Source organism: Bombus impatiens, unplaced genomic scaffold (assembly GCF_000188095.3).
Source record: "Bombus impatiens unplaced genomic scaffold, BIMP_2.2 scf_0647, whole genome shotgun sequence".
In the NCBI taxonomy this organism is placed as follows: Eukaryota; Metazoa; Arthropoda; class Insecta; order Hymenoptera; family Apidae; genus Bombus; species Bombus impatiens.
In genome coordinates, this window is record NT_177066.1 from 1,537,965 (window position 1) to 1,562,914 (window position 24,950).

At 42.1% G+C, this 24,950-nt stretch overlaps 1 protein-coding gene across 7 annotated transcripts in view; it reads left to right on the forward strand.

Annotated features, from left to right (window-relative positions):
- LOC105681212 (lachesin) overlaps positions 1 to 24,950 on the forward strand; it is a 287,913-nt gene that overhangs the window by 15,105 nt on the left and 247,858 nt on the right. For 2 of the 7 annotated variants that reach the window (XM_033322606.1, XM_033322607.1), the window contains one exon: positions 15,116 to 15,267. The gene's annotated coding sequence lies outside the window, so the exon portion shown is untranslated. Of the gene's footprint in view, positions 1 to 15,115; positions 15,268 to 16,593; positions 18,505 to 24,950 lie in introns of those variants that run through there. The other 5 variants (XM_033322603.1, XM_033322604.1, XM_033322605.1 and 2 more) reach the window with 5 other exon arrangements.

Sequence of the window (24,950 nt, forward strand, 5' to 3'; positions counted from 1 at the left end):
ATACGAGCGGGGGAAGAAAGAGAGGAACAAGGGACAAACAGAACGAACACGTAGTTGCCGGTGAACGTGTAGGATGAGTAATGAAACGGTCAGAGACAGAGGTTCTCTAATCCCTGTGGATATAAGATGAAATCGTTCAGGGAGAGGATAACGGCCGGTAAACCGGGAAAACCAAAGAAAATTCGTGATCGTTACACCAGAAGCATCGCCATCGTTTTTAGATTAGCTCCAACCAAACGTCCAAGATATTCCTTCGTCACGCGAGATACAAAGGAAAGGTTGGAACGTGAACCCGGGTTTCGATACGAGAGATCGTTCGAATTGCCTTCTCGTCAGGATCGAACTAATAATTTCGTTCGATCGTACTTGAACGTTTCATGGATTTACGTCTCGTGATAGAAGGAACGACTATGCTAAATATCGTAAAAAGAATATTTGTTCTCTGTTTCTTTAGCGACACCTTAGTTGCCGTATCGAACACGGAGCTGTACAATTCTAGATACGCTACAGATGGACGATAAGCAGCAATCCGTGGATCTCGTTTCGAATGGGGGGAAGTTAGGAACGCGAAATTTTGTGGCGCGCTCGTTGAATCAACTTAATTAAACTCCTTAATCCATTTCTATAACGTCTTAATTCCGTTTCTCAACGAAACTCGCGAGTTCTTCCAGGGTCGGTGGAACTTCTTCAGACGTATATTCGCGTGTCAGTTTCCGCATTAGAATTCAACGGCGACGGATGGAAGCGCGGAGGATCGCGGAAACCACTCGCTCGGAAAATGAAATATCGTTTCGCGCGGAAACCAGATTAACCGACGATCGATCTTAGAATTACCGCGTTGCGGCGGGGATATTTAAAACGACGTATATTCGGCGTTGAATGCAGTCTTCCTAGTAAAATCATTTGTTTGTCACCTATTTCCGGTTCTTCGTTATCTAATTGTTGAATCGTTGCGAATCTATGCCGAACAATAGCAATTATGCATCTTCGAATTATAAATAAATATTCGCATTATAAATATATGTCCGCTGTTTGTGTTTGTGACGGGCACGATCTATTTAAATCTTAAACGCGATTATTCGTAAACAATCGTTTATTCATTATCTATTTTAGATCGTTCGTTGTCTAATCGTTCGATTAATCCCCGATAATGTACGAATGATAAGGATTAATCTCCAAACGCGTTGTAAACGTGCAGTTGTGGTGCCTGTGTATAATAGGGACGATCTACTTGAATCCTACCGAGAACCAGCGCGTATCATCGATCGGTTAAACCAAGTTTATCGTTCGATACACGCTACGTTTTATCGCGACGAGACTGCTCGACGAGTCGATCGCGGTTATTTAATTTTTCAATGTCATCGAACGATCTTATTCTTGTCGAATCGCTTGGAAGTAATACCCATGATTACGCGTCGGAACATTATACGAAATGACGTGACAATTCGTTAACGCGTCTCTCAGGATGGTTTAGGTAATGCATATTGCATAACTTTCAACGGCGTGACTGTGCATTCTGCGTTCCATCCTCCCACGTATTTCTCTCTCCATTTCTCTTTATCTCGTTTCGTTTATTTCGTCGCGCCGTATCTGTCCGCGTGTCTCAGTTTGTTAAAATCGTCGCTGCGATTCGACTCGATTCGATTGGACAAAAGTTAAGTAAATAGGTCAACCACGGAAATAGACAACGAATTAGTTATTGATGTTAATTAAGGAAGGACGATGGAATAGCCGAGTAATCTACATGTACTACAGGTTATAGGATCGTCGAAAAAGCTGTTGAAAATGAAGACAGAAACAGAAATAGGTAAATATGAAGAATAAAGTTTCCTAAAGTGGCACTTTTACGTTCTACGAATATCTAGTTGTCGCGCGGAAGCGACATTTCGCCCGAAATTCAACCAACCACTAGCATTTATTATTCTATTTATTGTAATGATTTAGGTGCATCGCGTCTGCATTAATATGATTGAAAGTCCTGTGTTTACGGGACGCTAGATTATGGTTGAATTGACTGCACGTTCACGCAGTCAATTCAGGTTAATGATTTCACTGTAACGCTCCGTCATGGACTCATCGTTCGCACATGCGGTGTAACGCGATCTAATTTTCGACCGTAATAGCCAGCCCGGATTCGAATTTGCATATTTCTCTACTTTCAGGCGTAATTCGGGATATGTTAAAAATTAACATACGTCACACGGAGAGCATACATCGTCATAGAGAAAATGCTTATCGAACGTTTCTTTTCTTTTCATACTTGTTTCAAAGCTGAGAAAGAGGATCAAAACTAAAGAGCAGATGAAAGGATAAACTTTTTCTTGTAAATAGTTAGCAGGCTCTCTCATTCGGTCTAATGAAAATGACCGCGTATTTCCACGGTGTTTAATACCTGTACACGTATGCATCTACATTTCGACGTATAAAAATGTGACAAAGAGTAGTCAACCATGGGCGTAACGTGCTGGAAAACGCGAGAGTCGTAACACCATGAAATACCAACGTTTTGTAGATCTTTGTCCTCCGATGGTAATTATTCATCGTGGATTTATTATTTATATTCTCTTGATTCGATGTGTTTCGTGATCGTAGAATCGGCGACGTTACGACGAAAATCAAATGGACTGGTAATATAGAGAGTGTCGCGGCTTAGACAAACGTTCGCAACATTATCGAAGCCGTACACGGAGTGCGTTTCTATTCGACGAACAGTCTATAAATCGCGTACGCGCGTTCCTATCGATCGCCATCGTAGAAACTCGCCAATCATGCCGCTACTGCATGAATTTATTCGGCTTACAAATTGTTACGACGTCGACCAGTAGCTCGGAATTCATAGAAAACTCGAAAGTTAATGCCGGTTATTTCCCCGGCTGGATATTAGATCCGCTTACTCGGCTCGGTTCGAAAACGCAGATTTATTCGGCGAATGAGATTAGTATCGAGATATTTCACATGGCACGTTTGCGTGTACTGGGTTATTGAATCTTAAATGAGAGAAAAATAAGAGAGCGCGTCACGAAATAGTATCGCGATGTTCGCCCGATGATTGTTAGCCGGTATAACGACGACAACGTTTCGTAATTTTGCCATTTTCTACGCCACTGTTTGCTCAGCGGACAAAAGTACATGGACTGCATCAAATGTATGAGCAAGATCGTCGTGAAAGAAACATTTCACGCTGATTACACTCTGTCTCCGAGCGCTGTCAGTCTGCCCTTCTGATCTGCAAAGAGTTGCTCTTTAGGAATATTAATCCGAGAGACGCCTCCTTCCATTGAACTTCGTAATTGATCCTGCTGTCGGAACGAGAGTATGACCTTGGTTGTAAAGGATTTGTAAATTAAAAATTGAACATTTTTGCTAGATTTTAAGGCGATACAAGCCTGATGCAAATGGGACAGTGGATAATGGTTTACAAGTATGATTCTTCGATGTGCTATGATGCAGGACATCTAACACAGGTAGAAAATCTTTGACTGTAAATGTTGCGTATAACACATTCGTTTCTAAAATATGGCCGTCTCTCCTAAAAGGTATTGTGTACCTTGTCGTCATAGCGTGTTTAATCTTGAAAAATTCGTTTAGAAAAATAATTATAAAATGTACGATGGAATAATTGACAGCTGGTAAGTGAATAAAGATGAGCAGTAAGCTGAAATAGATCAGCAGGAAATTACTTATGGAAATGCACGTAGTGTGATGGATGGCAGGGAGGAAGGTACACATACGTACGTTACATTCACCTGACGATATATATATATGTATAATTTCTTTCTTGGTGTCGTGTCGTTAAAGGAAAGAAAGAGAAAGAGAACGAAGGAGAAAGAAATATAGCGAAATAAAGAAAATACGGGGCTTCGCTCGAGCATAGAGCTTCATTGATGTTGCATCTGTTAAGAGCTTTCACCGTTTCTTGAGAGGCAAAACTAAAGAGTTGGTCGGACGAGGAAAATAAGCCGCTGTCGTCGAGGATTTTGTTCATTCGCGGCCTACATTATCAAAAGGTCATATTCGTACCGCGTCTAGTTATCTTTCTTCGAAACGTACTCGAATCACATGGAATCTAAGATTTAGATTTCTCTCAATTTCGATATATGCATCTCATCACATATTTCTTTAATTACGTGATATAACGTATGATTCTTTATCGATCATCATACACTCGCTCAAATCATCAACTCTCTTTTTTATGATATACGATACTTTGGAAATATTCGTTTCTACGCGCTGTGCTCTATGGACGGTTTCAGCGATCACTGACTTCCTACATTTTATCAGCATTCTGGATATTAATAAAAATCATCGTTTCCTCGATTTTCTGAACCGATACACCGCGACTTTCACGTTCCACGCCGCGATTGTCAATTACTGGTACGAATCAATTTTTCGTCCGTGCATCTTAAACAGTTCACGACGGAAACAATTAGATGAACTCAGAGACGCAAGATGTCGTTTTCCGATAGCGTGGCAAAGGCACGGTTAAGCGAGGTTTCCGTGTAGATCGGGCCACGAATTTGGATAGTCTGAAAAGTGTATGCAGGGTACCCGGCGGGCACGACACGAACCTGCACAAGATATTGCTACTCTGTGGCGGTTAGACTTTCTGCAGCTAGAGCATTCAGAGTCAAAGGCAATTGCTTGTTTATAGGCAGTATCCAATCTACATTGGGGGGAGGCCCAACGGGGATTGGATGGGCTGAATGGGGCGGATGGGCTGATGGTGGTATAGGTTGCTACAGGTGCTTGAACAAACAAGATGTAAATTCGCTGTGCCACGGACCACGGAGGAAGCAAGTAATTAGATGCGTTGTTGCGGGGTCCACCTTTGAACTCCTGCTCGGTATTAAGGGCACTGTTTCCCCTGTTCCCGCGTTTCCGCCCTCATCATTCCCCTCTTTGGCGGACTGTGTTCCCTTCGCTCAAACGAGCGTAGCATACGCACCCAAGCCTTTATACTAGCTCCAGGTTCCGACGTTCGAGGTTACGTTTCCGCGCGCGCACGTCCACGTGCTCGATCGTGCGATAACAACACGTAAGGATACACAAATCTGAATTCCAGATGAGCCGATCTGGCGTTCTACGCGGCCACAGTGACCCGGCCACTGTGTGTAAAAGGATAACAGGCAGTTGATTAGCGTTTAATGAGAATCGCTGGATTAAAGTTGTAATAGGGTTATCGGATTAGAAAGCATCGAATTTATGTTAATTTTTGTATATTATACGGAAGCGATATACATTCGAGCGGAGGAAAGCATTCTTGATATATATTACTCGCCATGTATCTTTTTTTTTTCTCTTCATAAATCTCCAGACGGGGATAAATGAACGCTGTAATTACAGAATGAGGTTGAAATTTATTAAACGTACGTATTAAGAGAGAGAACTAAATGTATATACCGTTCCAAGTCTACTCTTCACGACTGAGCTTTCTTTTTTTTATCCTAGTATCAACATGCAACAAAAATGTCAGCCTATCAGTTTGCGGAACTTCTCTGTTTCCTTTTACTCGGATGATCTGCTACTTAAACACGAGTCGAACGATTCATAGCGACCATTTTGCAATTGTTCTGAACAACGTATCGCGCCTTGAAAAATCTTATTGGGAGGCTATTTTAAGAAATACGATGCTCGAAATTAGCAAGTTCGGTGACTTATAAACGGAAGGATCGTAGCGGCGGTTTATATATTTCAACGATAGCTTTATCGGATCGAAGTTGCAACGGAAGGTGATGGAAGCCGTGCTAACAAAAGGATTCCTTTGGTTCAACAAGACCGTCGTACCAACTGCCGTCCCTTTTTACCTTCCGCCCAAGTGTAAAATCTTTTCTTGACTCCTTATCGGTTGAACCGGGGAAAAGGGGAGAAAAAAGGCAAGGAGTAGGTGGAAGGGTCTGTAAACTCGGCGGAGTAGCAGCAAAGTCCCTGAGGTAGCCTCCACTTTCAGTATTTACTGCGTCCGAGGAAAAAGCAACGGTGCTACGGAAGATCGTGGCCGCTCCTTTAGGAGGCAGCCTTCCTTCACCTACTCCTCTATATTTTCCCACGTCCTCCTTTGTCGACGGCAAGGTGGGCCAACTCGGCAATTCGAGCTCTGTCTGTGTTCCTGAATTAAATACCCCATGAGGGACATATGTTTACGAGACTTCCTCTCTTTCGGTGAGTTACTTCTAGATCAGTGCTGTTCACCACCAGGCTCCCCAGAGCTGTATCCCTATCCTTCCCGGAAGAATATAATTGTATTGACTGGTAACATGTTTGCGAAGTTCCTTGGCCGCTTATTAAACATGCAGTTAGAGCTCCGGTATAGAATCGACGAGCTTTCCGGGAAAAGGTCTGCAGATCTATGACGAGAATACGTCATATGTAGGTACCAAGGGTAATATCTAGTCAATTTTGATCGGTTTGTATAAAAAGGACAAAGTCGTTTAGATCAAAAGAACCATTATAATCTTCGGTATAAACATAGTCGATATTAAAAAACCAGAACTAAAGCTGTCCGAAATAATTTTATTTATCCGGTGTTTTGTATTACGGGACCTATCTCGGGAAGCTGCGCGATTCTGAATCGAAATACGAAGCCTCGTTTGTCTTTAATCTTCAGAAACGTTTAACAAATAGAAAATTTCAAATAACGATTATCGATAGAACACAACGATATGACGCGATTATCACGATATCGAATGAGAGATGGGTTAACTAACAAGATCGTAAAGTGTTTAAAATTCAGAATCCTAGCGTTTTTAGCTAGCTACCACTTTTTGAAACCTAGATACCATAAAAAGCAACACCAATTTGCCTGTGTCACAGTAGGCGAAGGTAGTTACGAATGTGACCCGCCCTATACTTCCAATTTCATCCTCCCTACACTCCATTGCACGCGTATCTCGTTCCACTACATTGTTGCCTACGAGACGAACGAGTTTTGACTCGATTCTATTTAAATAATTGATAGCTTCGGGAGGAAGTTATCAACCACGTAAGGAAAGATAGACCACGGAGCTCCTATCACCTTCCCTACTTACAATGGGTATGTAATGGCTGCCCTACGGGTGATTGCGTATTCTGAAGCGACAATTATGATCCTCACAAGGATGGCGATAATTGTTTCCGCGGAACAGGTAAATCACTCGCGACTCGTTGACAGATCTGAAACCCTAACCTAGACACGAACTTACGACTAGAATTAATTTAAATTCAAACTTAAACTAGATCCATCGCTATGACGAAAATGACGACGAAGAAAATCTGAAATGATACATTTTCCAATTAATACGCGCTTTCAATTTTCTGTATTGTATGTGGAATAATTTCAATCCAATTAATTTTAAACATATATTATGCTAAAGCTTTAACGAACGAATGAAACGTTTTCGATGAATAGAATGTCGGTACGTATTTTCTCCTTTTCATATAATTTTATTCCATTAATAAAATGAAGATTATAAAACAGAATAGAAGAATATTAATTTTCGAAGTTGTATGAAAGAATGGCTATTTTAGCACAAACTTCGTTTTAATGTCCTTTATTAAGAGACGATGTGCTTCGACATTCCCGTGTTTCTTTATTCGAAACGTGTAAAAATGAAAATTATGTCTAATAATGAAAAAAGCGAACGGATCTAATCCATCGAACGTCCGAATGAATTTAAATTAAATCGCAAGTGTAATTTTAAAATATCGCAGTCGCATTGCAGTCACCGTGGCCAGCGTATAATTCGCAAACTCTAATTTAAAAGAGTCGCGACCAGGTACAACGAACACTGTGAAATCGCGAGTGTACATTCTTGTCGAAATATGATTTTCGATTTTAATAAAAAGATCTGTCATCTGTAGGGAGTTATTGAAATCTATAAATATTATTTCGTATCGATTTTTAATAACGCTTACATAGAGAGTCTATAAAAATGATATGTCATAGCGCGATTTTACATCTTTCGATTGGTGGAGATCTGTTATTTTCTTCTTTTGTATCATATTCTATTTATTACGCGGACCAAACTTGTCAAAGGAACTACGAGTCGCAGTCGAATCGTTCTCTTGAAAAATCATATTCAAATGTGTTAAAATATTAACGAAGAAACAGGAAATCCTTATATATTTAGCACTTGAAATAGCCAATTTTAATCACGGCGAAATGTCTAACTTCGTGACTTCGATTTACTCGAAAATTGCTTGCTATATGAAAAAATATTTCAAATAAAACATTGAACACGGTGTCAAAGGGAAAGCCGGGAACAATACCGATGGATTTTAATAGTGTGCGACACTATTTTGCTAGTTTCAAAATTCGTAATAGAAAATATATTTTCGTCCGCAGATAAAATTGAAGCTAGTCGATAGATACTTGAAAGTAAAGCATACGCCTGATGAAAAATATTCACGGTTAAAATTTAAATCGTGTAGGTATCAAAGCATTGGTAAATCTGTTTTCTATAATATGAATAATATCGTGCTTCCATCAAAGTAAAATGAAATTTGTGGATAGATATGTGTGTATAGATACGTAGTACTTTGGCCGTGGAAATTTACATCAAAATTCGGAATCAATCAAATTCGATCAGTCTACGCATTCGTATTTTGAATGTATCAAAATTTATTAGTCCAGGATGTTGCACGAATCCCCGTCATTGTTTGTCGCAGCTTTGTTAAAATCTTCAATGGTGGAGTTTGCGGAATTTGTTGGATATCTATGTGGTTGGTGAAAGTAAATGTATTTCGATACAGTGCACGAATAAATAAAATTATCTCCATTATTTCCTTCTTCTTTTGCGATAACATACTGGTATTTGTGTTCTGTTCCACGTACAATTATTCTAAAGTCTGCTCTGCAATTCTTGTTTAAAGCGGTAACATTAAAATAATTCGAAAAGTTCAAGCGTGAATGCTTTGAAATAACTTTTATCAATCGGACCGTCTATTTCTGCTTTCTCTTTTATGCATTCTCACGCGTAAAATGTTACCGTGAAAAATAATTTCTCTCGTCCGTTCATGCCTGTGCATTACGTACATAATTAAACACGGAAGAGAAGATGAGGAAAAATCGTGCATCGGGAGATTCGAAAGAGGGAAAGGGCACGTTCCACAGGAGAAATTCCTTGAACATCGTAACGAAGACCCTTGAACATTCACGGAAGCCGGGAGGCGCCAGACAAACGAGCACGGCGAAAGAGCTTGCAAAATGCACGCAGTACGGAATATACCGAACTATATCAAACAGCACGACGGTTAATATTGGATTCTGTTAGAGCGGGAACGAACGCAAGGGTCGAACGTGTTTCTCGTTAAGTGAAGCAATTACCCAGACCTATCTGTTACTTACAACAGCGTCAGCAACCACCACAGCCTTTTAGTTTTGAAGACTGTCTCAGCTTTACGTCACAACCTGCACAGTTCGGCATTTTTCATCCTGTGTGAATTTTTTTCCTCCTTTTTGCCCTTCTCATTCTACCTCCCTCTTTTTACTTTTCGCTATCCTTCTTCGGCTTATATCAGCTGTGTTCTCGCGTCATAGTCTTATTAGTTTCACTTTCGTATCCACGCGACGCGACAAAGTCCGTCTCTATGACGAATAATCCGTTCAACAATGAAAAAGCATTAGCATTCGTCGTTTCTATCATTTTTTCTTTAGGTTACACAAATAAATAATGGATCCTTCCAAATGAAATGCCACCAAGGAATGAAAACTCTTGACGAAACGATGCCTGGCAGCTAGATTCAATTATTATATTTATCCAACTCGCCCCCCCCTCCCCCCGTATCTGTAAATTATCGTTGCGGAACGAAGAAATTGGTTCGCAGCAGTCGCTTGCCAATTTTTAACCGTGGCTCGCGTCAATTTTACTTTACGCGACGCTGCACTCGATGCATCGATAAACTTGTAAATAATTAACGAACGCCACTCCTTCCCATCGTTAACATCCACCCTGTTATTGATTCTTCCTATTAGGCGGCATTCCCGCGAATCGCGTCGTTCCGCGAAATTCGTTATATCTGCGTTCGAGCGCGTATACAGCCATTAAGATCGTGACTTTCCAAGACAGAAATGACTGCATTCCGGATTGAACGTATCGAAATGCATACGCGGTTCCTCAAGTTTCTTCCGTCTACGTCTATGATACTACTACCCAACTCTCAAAGTGTTTGCTGCTACTCGGCTCTTGAATTTTCTCTCTGTTTCCCAGGATTCCACAAGATGATTTACGTCTTTCGTTTTAATTTACGCGAAACGAAAATGTTTCCTTTCTGTATACGTTATTAGCTGTTACTGTCTGGCCGATTTGGTGAGAATTTGCCTTGGGATTTTGTCCGTAATCAGCGTAATCAGATTTTAGTAAGGGCGTCAGGTTTCAGGGTGGCTCGCGTTCTGTGGGGAAACTACAATGTATAGTCGTGTCTCGAGTACGCGAATGTACGCTTTGAATCTTAATTCGCTTTATTATCTTTAAGCGACTATATCGGTCCACCACGATCAACGCTGTCACATTCGTCTCGTAAATTAAAAGGGTGAGTTTTCTTTTAAATCCAAGATGAAACACCGTTGATTCGCGTACCCCATTCAGCGTCTTAATTACGAAATGAGTCCCTTAGGAAGCTAAACTGACTCCATCTTTTATAAATTTCTCAATTCTATTAGCGAGTCTCTCTGGGTGTGTTATTAGCGTAAAATGCAAAGCGAATGTCTAAAAAATATTTATAACATCGTCGCTTCTGTATCGCAATGTACATAGAAAGCAGTGGGTGTCCTTTCAATTAGACAGCGATTCTTATTTAAATTTAAGAGCTCCTTTAACAAGAAAGTTCTCACGTAACTCCGTCGATGATACTCGTTGATTGTACTTGCTATAAAACTGCAACAATCGAGGCTGCAGTTTACGAGGTGATATAAAAATAATGGATTAAACAGGAGTGGCAACGTATAATAGACCGCTTGACATTCTTTTGTCTCGTCGGAACGACCTATCTTCTTAGATCATATCAGCTAATTACTTGACAGCGTAATTATTGACCAAGCCGGAGATGGTCTACGCAGCGGCACAATGGCCGAAAGATGGTCGAAATTTTCTACGTCCTTGTCTCCGGAGGAGCCAACCTCGATGAACGGTTGCGAAATAACTTCGCACAAATTTTTTTGTCCGATAGCGGGCAGCTTATTGCCAAGTATTCGTTTAAGGGTGACGTTAGCCCTCGAGTAAAGATTTATCGATATAAATGAGTACTCGGAATACGCACGGCCAATCTCCGATCAATTTTTATTAAACCATTATTTGCGACTCTGCACGTTATAGTTATTCAATATTAGAAAGAATTTTATTTCTGCGAAATAGTCTGTTATAGTTACATTTAAGCGGATGGTATTCTTGAGATCCCCTTGATCGCCGCCATCGCCACCACGGTGAATTCTATGGAAATAAAAAGGAAATTGGAACTGCGAATGGTCCGGCGCCACGTACCGGTGTAATGCATTGAAATAATGAAAACCTATAGATGAAGAAGCTCGAAATGGCTTTTGTGCTTTTTGCTCGTCTAATGAAAATTCGTTCAGCTACAGCAAGGATCCCGCGGTGCGGAATGTGTAAAGTCGAGCGTATCTACGAAAAGAGCGACGATCGATAATGAGCGGTTCTCGGCCATTGGAAGCGTTAAATTGATTTAAATCGCGGGAACGTGTGTAGATGAAAATGTAGAGCGAGAGAGAAAGAGAGGGCGAGATTTTAAATTGCCAACTTGCGCGTTGGAGATATTTGTAATCCCATCGAAATCTCCACGGAATTCTTGCGCGAGTCTTCAAATAGTTGCACGTATTAATTTGCTACCATAGAATCATAGCAGAGAAAGAACGAAACGTTCACGGTTTACCTCGTCGAGTCAATTCTTTTACGAGTTTTCAAGTAGTTTCTCGTATCTGATTAACAACACTTGGACTAAACTGTTTATCAAAAGCGCATCAATCACAGCCGTGTCACTCACAACGGGTCAAATAATCTGTTTTTGAGCGCTCAGTGTGTAATTGTTGGCGATCAAATTTGCCGAATTACAAGAAAACTCGCTTAGCTTGACCCAAATAACTCGATTTCGTCTGTTAACTTGATAGCGTAATTTTGAGAAAGAATAACACACTGACAGATTATCCGGTCGAACGAATCTTTCGAAAGTCACGTGTATCGATTACAAGCTCATCAAATTCTACTAGATCACTTACGTAATTTGATGTTCATTCGCATCTCGTATTAGAACATGCGCATCGTGAGCAACCATGAAGGAGGCACCTGTAATGGGAATGCAGACACATAGTTAGTATAGTGGCTTTTAAGGGCGCATGCTGAATTCTATCCTGTACAAGGAGGGAAGCTGAGACGTATTTTATGTAGGCTTAACTAAGATTTCCGATTCGTATCTTCTCAGGTCTCCGTCAATCTGCTCGTTCGAACGTTTGAACGTAAACTCCAACGTCGCATCAATTAACTATTATGATTGATCCTCAGAGAGAACATAAAAGGGGACACAAAGAGAAAATCTGAGTAGCAACAATGACTTTGAAAGTAAACGATCATTCTTTTAAAAGAAAATGACAAGATTCCCAAGATAATTACCATAGAAAAAATGTGTGGATCCTAATTTCGATGGAATTAATCAGAACAGCAAAGCCACGGATATGTAAATGTGGGAGGAACGTATACGCATACACGCATGACCATTGACACACATATTCCAATATATATAGCAACCACGATGATATATTTGCATGTAAATTAAAGCACCAAATAACCGCGTAATGGATACCGAACTTTGACATCTGATCGATGCATCGCGAAAGATACAATACATTTGCGTTCCAAATTTCGTCGAACTTTCTCCCCTCGCCATTTCCCATCTACCTTTTCTATTCTGGCCCCGATCAATCTCTTTTCATCGAGTTACATCAATCGCAGTTGTATCGACAATGTACTCTTAAGTTTCACCTAAATTCACAGAGGATTCACTTTCAAGATTTAATCGAAATTCGGTAGGAAGCCCCGACGCTGCGTTCGTTACCTAGTTTCTCGTATGTGTCCTCCTGGTCGGAATTGAAAGCATCGTCTGATGCAGGGATGCAGATACGGAGGATGTGGTGGCTCCTGGTAGGCACGTACGAACGGCGACTGCTTTTCTGTCTCTCCGCGCTTACGCACGGCAGCAAGGATTACGCGTCACAAATTGGCATTACCCACTGCGAACGCAGACGCAGACACAGAGCCAGGTGTGTACGCGGTATTTCCAGAGAAGTGTCTCCAAGTGCTTCCAGCATACCTGATGCGATTGTGCGCGTTGAGGTTTGAACCGAACGGCTCTGTGACAGGCAATTTGCTTTGGGAGGAAATAATTACGAGCGGTTTAAGAGTTTGTCAGGGTCGAACTTTAGGTTTTACTACTTATCGAACAACAGAACTACACCGAACTTTCAACCATTGCCCGATTGCGATGGTTGCACTGTTGCGCCATTTACGAGGAATTTATCGAGAAACACGGTTGATATTTTACATGGATCATCGATTAAGGCGTTAATCGAACGTTTGAATTTTCTAAGGTAGAGGCTTACGGAGGTAGGAAAGATCGATCATTTCGAAGGTTTCTCTTCGTAGTTAGCGCATTATTCCGGATGAATAGGTAATGCTACTTTAAGTACTTGCAACGTCAGTTAAAACGGCGTAATACATTTTCGCGCTGGCCGGAACAACTTAGATCCTCTTCTTCCAATTAAACTTGGGAATCCTCTAGAATTTCTTCGCGCAACTTTTCCCACCTCGCCGCTCCTTTTTAGACGGCGTTGCTTTTATAAATTCTCTCGGTTGAAATTTTTATATTTTCCCGATACACCGAGACGCAGAAATCACATATCTTTCATCCAGATTTTATTCTCTCCCATGTTCGTCTATTCTGATTTATCTGTCTTGCATGTTGCATCTCGAGAGTCTCTGGGTGTCGCGTACTGATTCGATTGTTAGATAACGAAAGACATCGACAGTATGACAGTATCTCTTAACAGCGAGAACATTCGTCGAAACTTCATCAAGTCGGAGATGTTTAACGACCAAAGCTATGCGTGTTTATGACCCCGTGGGACTCAGTGTTCGGATGACGAGTCTCGCAATGAAACGACGAAATTCAAAGGAAAGTAACGCGGCTCACCTCGCGCCGGAGAACGTTATTGTCCGAGGAAAATAAAGGATACGTATCCATGCTTCTACACGTTGGGATTGCCCGTTATTCGTGTTGCGTTGAAGATGGCGACGAGGCGAATTTTCAACGATATCGCGACCGCGACGTTCGTGAAATAACACTCGCTTTCACGGTCACGACATTCCCGTCTGTCGTTCCGTTCCTTCCTTGCGTGGAAGTTGCGTGAACAACGAGAACCGGAGAATTCTCGGTAAATAGACTGTCATGAGCGAAAGGCCGGTACCGATATATATTTCTTATCGCTCGAACTTTGGGATTTTTAACGCAAGACCTGGAGAATTTTCAAAGCTGACAAAGGGCATCGATCACTATGAAACTTCGCATAGAGAAAATCCCCTATACCGTACCAGATACCATACTATCCGATGCGAAAATAAACAAGGAGAATCCGGTATCTAGAAGCAATATTTTTTCTACCGGTATCGCAACTCTCCGCTCCAACGAGGTGAGAAAATAAAGTGAAAAAGTACTTATCATCGATCGATCGATCGTTGTGAAATTAACAGAGAGAAGCTGAGTTTGGCCTGTGAATTTTTTAAATAACAGCTTTTTTAAATTTGAGGTCGTAGGGAAAATGGTGATACGTCACATTGTTTGTTTCTTATACGAGAACAATCCTAGAGCCTAATATCTTGTCAATGAACGACGTGTGTATTACCAAAATTATCTTTTCGTAAAATTTGGTTATTTAGTGTTCAAATATTTACATGGCTAGATTTTCCCCATAGATTCTATAAATTTTCAAATTCATCGATCGCTAAAAGAACGAGTCGAAGCTTTTATCCACTTTATATTAAAATACTTGAACTTATCATACCTACTTGTCATGTAATAATCTTTTTTAATTATAAAAGTCAATAGAACTTCGTAGAATAATTCTGATAATCTCTTACAGGACAGAAATATCAATGCAGCTTGTTCATCCCTTGTTCGGTGCCACGTCGCGGAAGGATGCTCGTGTTTATCGTGAAATATACGCGTGTGGAGGACGCCTTGAAATTTTGTTGGTTCGCGTAGGACTGCTGGCGAAGCGATTTCTTCTGTGGGGTAAGTATCAAGGAATTCCTTACGAGTTGGTTGTGCTCGATCGGCGTGGAGCGTATAGCCGATGCGGGGGCGCAAATCGGTTGAGCGTGTGCCCGACATTGTTATGCCGCTATCATCGTAGATTATGCTTCGAGGATGTTGCTTTCCGAACACGTCAGGATCATTGAATCCTACCTTGGTCATTCTTTAAAACATTTCCTATAATTCTGTTAAAACTTCTGCCCCCGGCTGATTTTATCGGTGGTGGGAAGTTTTGAAAGTTCGTTGGTCAGGTTTGGAATGCTTACCGAGCCAATCGAACTGTCGGTATGAATAATTTATTTAATATAAATATTGGTTTTCTCTCTCTCTCTCTCTCTCTCCCTCGCTTTTGTATAGTCGAAACAAATGATCCATATGAAAATCAACAGTTACGAAAGTTACTTTATTTACCATTCATCTGTCAATAGCCATGCTGCTAAACATTAATAGCAATCAATAATCGTGTACCATTCGTCAATCGCAATTCTAGTTAGCGAGTTTGTAATTCTCTCACGCAAATGACACACAATCATTTTTGAACGGTTGCCTGTGTCAATCTAACGAGACAAACTTTGGTCGGCCGAGGTGCAGAAATAACGAGGTGAAATACATATATTTCAATAAATATATTGTTATAATTACAATAACTCACGATGTACTCGTAACTCTTGACAATCGTATTGCGTCGTTTTGTATTTTCTCTCGCGTTCCATTTGGAATTGTAGGATCTTACAGTTTTGCAGACTAAATGGAACGAAAAGCGAGTGAGTTTGTAATAAATGGCAAAGGTTACGGGCGACTGATAGGCTTGCGGTTGACCCAGGCAAATAAAGTCACATAACAGCTTGTGCACTTTGTGGATCGTGTTTTAAAGAAGTGTATTTTAAACGATTCGAACGCAACAAAATTTCGTTTACGAATCTACGGAATAATGACTCTGATTTATATAGAAAAATAAATACTAACCAAAGACCTTCTAGATCTACATTAAAATTCCAGCACGAGAAAACTACTCATTTCGTATTCATAATCGCGAAACTGATTCGTAATTCATCCGCTTGCTCCGTCTCAAAGAGCAAAAACAGAATCGTTCCGAAACATTGGAAAATGTTGTCCGTTTCATTCAGTGAGAAATTCGGAAATCTGAAAAATTTGGCGAAGGTGGCGGTGCGAGGGAAAAAAGAACGTTTCCGAAGGAGGCAGGCATCAAACAACCCCTACTGCCGGAATCGCGCGAGGTAATGCGCTCGCGCAATGCCGGCGCGCGTGTCCGTGTTCGCCGTGTAGTATATACGAGGCGGGTAGAGCAGTAGCACCGGCACCACCATCAGCACCAGCCAGCATTCAGCAGCAGTAGCCTCGTCGTGGCTAAAGGGGCTTCGGGATGTTGTACCACGAGCTAGTCAACCGCGGCGTGTCGTCGTGTTAACCGTCGTCCACGTCGTTAAGGACGAAGGAAGTTACGAACGAACGGGGTGCTGGCCGGTTATTACACGCGAGCTCTTCGACTCTCGAGTTTCGTTGGTCGCTCGCGGTTCTTCGCGCGGTTCCGACCCGACGGGGGACCATCGGTGCGCCCTCGGAATAAATTCGAACCAAGGGATCCGAGTCGTCGTTAGTCGAGTTCGAGCCGGTGCGCGATACGATCCTCGACGTTGACGAAACGTCACGCAAGATTTGTCTCGTTCGCACGCTGCCTCTGATCGTGCACGACCATACACACGTACACGATCGTTTTGTTTTCATGCCTGTTTCTTATGCCTTTTTTATCCCCTTTATCGACTGGTTCGGAGGGATTATTCTCGTTCTGGATGAGACGAGCCTGTGATTCGTCGTTGAGTTTACTGTTGTGTTAGAACGTTGCTGTTACGCGAGGAAGAGATCGTTACATGGTTTTGTTTAAAATAGTAAGTATCGACAGGATCACGGAGTTCGTTATCGGAAGTAAAATACCGTATTCACGGACGGTGTGAAGGGAGTCATCGACAGGCAAAGGGTGAGCGAACGTGCCGAAGTGGCGTTCTTGTAATTGGAACGGGAACGTGTAGTAGACGATCATCTGAGAACGCCCTCGGTGTAAACTATTGTCACCGCCAGAAATTTCTCATTTAGTATTTTGTTCCTTTTTCGAAGAATTAGCTTGATAATAGAGTCGTTGTAACATCAATCGGGAACGATTTCGTCGTTCGCTAGAGTACTTTTTAATACATCTCTGGCTGTAATAAAAATCGCGATATACGTTTGCCTGGTGTTGGATGGCCAGGCAAATATAAGAATAAGTTTGAATAAAAATAGTCTCCGTTGTTCTGGTACGTGGATTTATACAGGAAATCCGGTGGTCTGTAAATCGTTCTCAAGATTTATGAGGATCATCAACGATCGTTTGCTCACCGACCAGCCGTAACGGAACTATAATATTTCCGGATCGATCGTGCACCGGTGATCAGAGGCTTGGCGTGGTGCGAATGATCGCATTCCTCCTACTATCGCGGTGTTACGTGTACCACACGCATGATTTTACCAATAAATAACCAGCTACATTTATCGAAGTCCGTTGCACGCGGTTTACGCTGATCACTCGCTGTGCCGCAGGACCGTTATCGTTATCGATTAATCAAACATAGCCAGTACGCAACGAACCAACGACGGAGGAGAGCGAAAAAAAAAGACAACGGTAACATTATTAATTAAAAACGAAACAGCGTGCAACAATTTTTCACGTTGGTCTCCTGCATCGGACAAAATATCGCGAGGGACAAAGCATAGAAGCCAGCCGAGCTGCGTTCGTCGATCAATTTCATCGCAACGATACGAAATATAAACGCATCGCGCGAGCTAACAGCTCGAAATTGAGAAAATAAAAGGGACATGTACAAAGGGATCAGTGCAACGATCGTTCCATCGAACATAGAAGTTCAGCAAGAAGAAGATCCGTAGCGACTGTTAATCCGAAGGCTAGGCCGGCTAAACCGCGGCGTATCGATCGATAATCCTTGGTGACCCGTGATTCGCAGTGAATTTTTAACATCGCACGGTTTTATCTCTCGTCGATTTTTTACGAGGAACGCGACCGATTCAGTGCTGTGAGATAAATGTTTCATAGACAGCAGTCGTGGTACAGGTAATATCGAATCTCGAAGACTTACCGTGGAATCAAAGGTGGCTCGAGGATCCTCGACGATATGTCCCCGGAAATCCAGGGACTGCCGTGAAAAAGTACGTATTATCTCCCGTTCGAAGCTACACCCGGGTTAACGTATCGGGGATTTGGAGCTTTGTCGCGGGAAAAGAGTTATGGACGATTTGTAGGTGCGCTTTTTAAGAGACTTATTACAGGGGCTTTCTTGATAAGCACTATAAATCAAAATTTCCAATTGGCCTCGGTATTACATCGGGGCCTGCCTCTAAATTTCCTTGATTTATGAAAGCCTGTATTCGAGTTGCGCGTTATCGTTCACGAACCGATCAAAAAGAGATCCGCTCTAGCTTGCGGAATGTAACTCAGTCGAGTCTACTCGAATCTATTTTCGTCGAAAAAATTCACGATAAACCCGGTGTTTCGAAGTACGATCACGTCCCTGCGAAGTAGGAGAAGTGGAAGAAGTGGAAGAAACGGTAGCCGAATCCGATCCGTGCAGTTTTAATCGAGACGTCTAATGGATTCGCGGCATTTGTTCGTGTTTCGTCGGATACCTACCAAACTCTCTTCTTTTTTTCCCTCTCTTCTTGACGGCGAGTGTTCTCTTTGAGTCCGTTCGACGCAAACATCAGCGACTCGTCTCGCTACATCCCCTCTATCCATCTGGCTCTCTCTCTTTCGATGACTTCAAACGGTTTCTCGAGTGTGCTCGAGCCGAAGTGCTCTTACAGTTACAAAGATATACGTTGCCGATCGGAAAAATGTTGCCGCGGTATTCCCCTCGTTCCGCGACAGTGTGCAAGCTTAACCGTTAAAGAACGCTCGAGCTTGCCGATGCACATTTTTGCGTTACAAAGAATGATTATATTCCCAGCGGGGAAATACCCCCTCGTGCTCGTGAATGAGATGGCGTCGCCGTGCAATCATCGGCAAAACGTTTCACGCCTACCAGGGAAATAGAGAGATTTCGTATGGATTCTTATACGAATTCCAGATAGAGAGGATCAATGGAAATAGGCATGGGGTGCGAAGACAATGACAAAATTTGGCTTAGATATTTATTCCTTCTTTCTCGAGGTCATACGCGATTGCAGGCGAAACCGAGGAAAGAGAAACGCTCCAGTCAGATACGAATAAACGTATCTACTATGATTTAAAAAAAGAAAGAAAAAAGAAAAAGAAAAAATGAATTTACGTAAGGAGTCTTCTTTGATTTACTCTATGAAATTGTTGAAGAGTACGCGAAGACTGCCGGTAAGCATAACTTTCCTCGTTAAGAAACGTTGATCTGAATAAGCCCATTCTTCGGTTGCTCGTTGAATTCCAAAGAAGCACTCGCCAAAGAGTCTCGTCATCTTCTTTTTTTTTTCTTTCTCGCGCTTTTCTTATCCCCCCTTCCACTTCTTCTTCCCCACCTTCTTCGGCATTGCTCGGCATGGCAGTTTTTGTTGCTTCCATAGTGCCGGTAGTTAAGAACTTTTAATATTAGATAAATACGCTGCTTCGCGATTGTCTCGACTACTATCGTAGTTGTCGATCGCGTTAACTCCTTCTTCGATAACTTTTATCATCGTGTACTCTTCGTAAACTCTCATTTTAAACGCGTGCTCTCTACGATCGAAAAATACATACCACTTCGAGAAGAATTGGCTTCAGCCCGGTTCTTCCTTTTCTATTCACCATGATTTATCGAGGGCTCGTGAGGGAGAGCCAGCGAGGGAAAAAAGAAACATGTTAACTGCGAACGGGCAGAGGTAGCCGTGGTCTAATGGCGATTTTATTTTTACGGAATGCAGCGTAGAACGTCGCGCACGCACGTGAAACGGCGCATTAGCAGGTGCAGACTACGATGTTCTGTGTTCGCCCGACTGGTATACGTGGCAGGATCGCGTGTCGGCAATTATCCAAGACACAAAACGATACCGTGAACGCACGCCACGTCGCTTTTCGACCTGCTCACTTCCGGAATGTAATTACGAGCGTTTTGTCGCAATCGCGCCACCGTCGTGCTTGCCCCGCGATTTGCCGCGAGTTTTGCGGCAAATTCACGGCCCTGCTGTTGCATAGAGAACGCAACTGTCGCCGATTAATTATTTCCCTCCTCTGTAATGAGAAATTTATCGTCATTCGTTACGTTCGTTGTATTATATTTACTCCGATCATCGTGTCCGTTGTATTTGAAATTTTTAGGAATTTCGTATTCGAAGATTACGTAGGGAAAGAACGTGACAAGTCACGTTTCTTATTTTCTTTTATCGCGAAGCTATTAAAATATATACTATTAAAATATTATTTACTTGCCTTAATAATTACATCTTTGAGATCTACAATATAGTTTCTATCTTTGAACCTGACAGGTTATTTCATTTTCACCTATGTCGTGTTAACATTGTCTCGCTTTATCATAGGACGACGATAAAGGCGGAAAACCACCAAAAACGTACGTGTCGTTCTTTTCTCCTGCGATTTTCACTTCACGTGGTATTATTTACGTTGTTTCGCAATTTATGAAAATTCGATCACGTTCCAAGCAATTTATGTAAATAGTGATGACTTAACGTAGATAGGATGATAGAACTGAAAAGGTAAAGAGGAGAAAAAAATCTCGGCTGTTTTAAATCCTCTCGTTAGGAGAGCTTTTTCATGCGAATTAACGAGACTAATACGTTCAACGTGGAAATCGTTGCAGCTCGAATTTCGTCCACGGATTTCATTCCTCTTTCCCCATTGCTTGCCCGCGTCTGTATTTCGAGCAATCTCTAACCGACGTTCAAAAGAAAGAGCAGACTCTTGCTCGCGTTTGGTACTTCCAATTCGCTCGATATCGTTCTTTGCTCTCTGCTCTCTCGTTGACGATTGTACCGGAATAGCAGAGAGATACGGAAGGGTAGAGTCGCGGGCCGTGTCATCTTGCCTGACCCAAATAGGAAAATTGCTGGACAGAGGAGCACAAAGTTGGCCGACGAAATGTCAGGCGATTCGAATAATCGTCATTTCTATCTATTCTTCTCCCTATAGTTTTCTGTTTCTGTCGACTTTTCCCTCGGTGTTGGGTCCGTCGCGATCGCCATGTATATGCATCGGATAAAAAATATGTCCTCGGTGAAATAGTCGCTGTAACGACAGCGAGATCGAGAACGCGATTCGATATAAAATACTCGATAAAAAATTCGATAAAAAATAACGTTTTTAACGAAGACCGTACCGTGAAAGATGGCACTTGCGAAGACAGTCGACTGAATTGTGAGGAAGAAACATTTCAAAAAGTACTCGAAACGAATCTCTGTAATTTTTCTTGGTGATGGGATTTCCCGAGTTCGTATAATTTCTATCAACGTTACTTTTTACAACCGTTCCAATTTCAATGTTTACCGAAGAAAGCTTGTCACGAGTTCGCGTGACGGTTGTGTTTCAATTGCGTTTTATAAATCATTTCCAAGTCGATGGTAAAATCGTTCAACCAAGTTCGTTCTTTACTTCTTCGTTCCTTTTTCTGTCCACAAAAATCGACGATTTTAACCGACACCTGGGGAAAAAAGACAACAGATAAACGAAATTCGATGTTATCGGGGATCGGTGCGTATTATACGACGACGGATTATTGCGAAGCTACCCTGGCATTTGTGTTTCGCTACGGTAGCGAATGATGAAAGTAATGTAACCAATAAAAGAGAAAAAAAGAGGAACAGATCACATTGTAATGGTGTCGAGCATTCTTGGTTGACACGAACGTGATTTCCATCGTACGATAGCAATTACGTGAACATTTTTCAGTTAGGTTTGTTACGAACACCGCACGAACCTACCATTAAACTACGAGATCCGGCTTGAACCAGCATTCTATCCTATTATACTCTACATCTTACGCTTTCGAATAAATTAACCTCCGTATCGTCAATCTCGACGCGACTCCCACAAGCATCTCGATTCTGACTCACAGTCACGATCAATTTTCAGTCATTTCCGTTGAAGGTAACCGCGAGATTTACGAAATCTGTTTCACCCAGTTTCCCTGTTAATTCAAATTCATGGACAAGCGACCAACGAGAAGCAATCTCTTTAACGGACCAGCGTCCGCTGTAAAAATAAACCGACGACGTCGGAAACAGACTAAATCGGGATTTCGTCGCAGGCGGGCAGATTAAACGATTATTTTCGACGACGCCCTTTCGGTCTCCGCGCGTATGTTCAGTTATTTCGTTGTCCGCCGTGTACACAGGACGGAAGAGAGGAGAGGCAGAGAGGGAAGGGAGAGAGGAAAAATGGTTTACGACTTTTTGCGAACGAATGCACGGTGAATTCAGGACACACGCTAATGTCTGGCTCTGGCCTGGTTATGGTCTGGCGTGGTGCGTGTATCGGCGCGCGGAGACTACCGGCGGAAACGGAAACGCAGTGGGTCGAGAAAGAGAGGGTGCAATGACGTAGGTGGAGGAGGTGGACAGGCCACGGTGGGTCGAGTTGCGACGACCGATTTCCGGGATTTGCCTGACGTTTAATGAACGCTGGCAGACGTTTTGATTTACAGGACAGTTTGATTTCCGCGCGGGGCACAATAACCGCCAATTTGTAAATCGCGTCGTAAATCTGGACGGGCAGCAGCAGCGGCAGAAGCTCGTTGCAGACCGATGCGAGCCGACGTATCGGCGCTCGCTGCGAGTTCGACCTAACGGCCGTTTGTCCAATTGGATTAAACAATCGGTGCCATTAAAAAGTACGGCTGTTTTGGCGTATTATCGGTAAACATTCTCGTAAAAACGATATAACACTCGTTAGAGTGTGGGAAAAATAGGATTGGACAATTTTCTGATTGCTCCGATCTGTCCGGTACATGCGTAGTATATGTGTTCTTTACGCGATTTAGTTTTCGAGAGTATTCTACGAATATGAATATTCCTGATACTTATCTTGGTGCGCAGGGTTGTTTGTAACAACTAAAATTGATAATCGGTAACGCGAAGAAGACGCGGTGGAATATTTTAGACGCGAAATTTGACGATGTTGACGAATTTCGTCCGTTTCGATTACGTATCGAAGGCTTTAGGCGATGAATTAGTATGGCGGATTTCGCGTTATAAATTCTCGATCGGCAGGTGTTACGATATCCTGATAGATCGAGACGACGAGCATCGGGTTTGTAGGAGACTGTTTAAACTCGTTAGCTTGCGACAAGAAAGTTTCACGGACGTTTATTAACCGGGAATTCGTAACGAACGAAAGGCTAACGGATAATGCCGGCGGCTACGAGTAACTTCCTGTTTCACACTTACGAGGGACTGTCGCTGGTTGGAAAGGAGTTTGCGAAACAGGAGGAAAAGGAAAGAAAGGAAAAATGCAACGGGCCACGATAGCGTCAGTGAACGGGCGTCATGTCGTTAACCGAGTTTACTAATTATGGGTCGAGCGCGATAGCTGGGAGTTACCCCCCGGTAATTTCAACGCCGTGGATGTGTAAAAGCGTGATGTAGTAACAAGAGCCGCTTTACTAAAGTGCCTGTGTGATATTACTCTAAAAATCTCCGTTAATTAACTCGTAAAACTTGTAATAACGCAACGAATCAAGTTACACGGTTACGGCTCTTAACGTTCGAGTGGCCCGCGCCTGCATGCTTTCAGCGCACCGACTAGAAAAAATCACCGTGACAATGTTACTTCGTGAAATATGAAATTTGTAAATCAAGTTTAATCTTCGCGCGCGGATCGCAGCGAGACTTCTGCAAACGTTAAACGATCGAGATTATTCGTCCGTGATGTCGTTTCGCGCAAATAGAATCGTATCATGATTATACGCCGTGGAAAACATTAATCGAGAATTATATATAAACGTTGATACGAAGAACGATACGCCGAAACAAGAGAGAAAGATGCGACCAAAGAAAAAAGGAGAACCGTTCTTCAGAGACGAGAGTTCTTTTATTATCGCGATATGCTTCTTGGTAAAATATTTTTCGCCGGCGAACTACGAGATCTGTGAATCGATTTCACGCCTACAGATTACGAACGAGTAAAACGTTTTTGTCGCGAATACGCTGAAGCTGCACTTTTCCAACTTTCCCTGCAGCGCGATTAAAGCTGCTGTCTACCGGTAAAATCGCCAGAATTTTAAACGCAATACGTGTCATTTTAATACTTTATTTCTCCTTTTCCTTCTGTCTCTGCATCCTTCCCTCTCTCTCTCTCTCTTTCTATCTTTGTTTTTCTCTCTCTCTCTTTTCTTCGTGTACGTATCCAATTGTTTTTCGGATCGGGATAGCACAATGAGAAATCGTATATAACAAGCAAATAATTAACGCAATATATAAATAAAATATATAAATACGCGAGACCTTAGAATGAACGATAAAATAAATTCAGCCGATATTCGTGTTACTTTAATCATTAGCTGGAAATATCGGTCTCTCGGGTCACGAGAGAGCGTTTCGTATCAGCGTAAGTCGTGTATTCGCGTCAGCAAAAAAACTGCATCGCGGAATTGAATTAAGAAACTCGTTGATATCATATTTTTGTTAATTAATCGAATTTA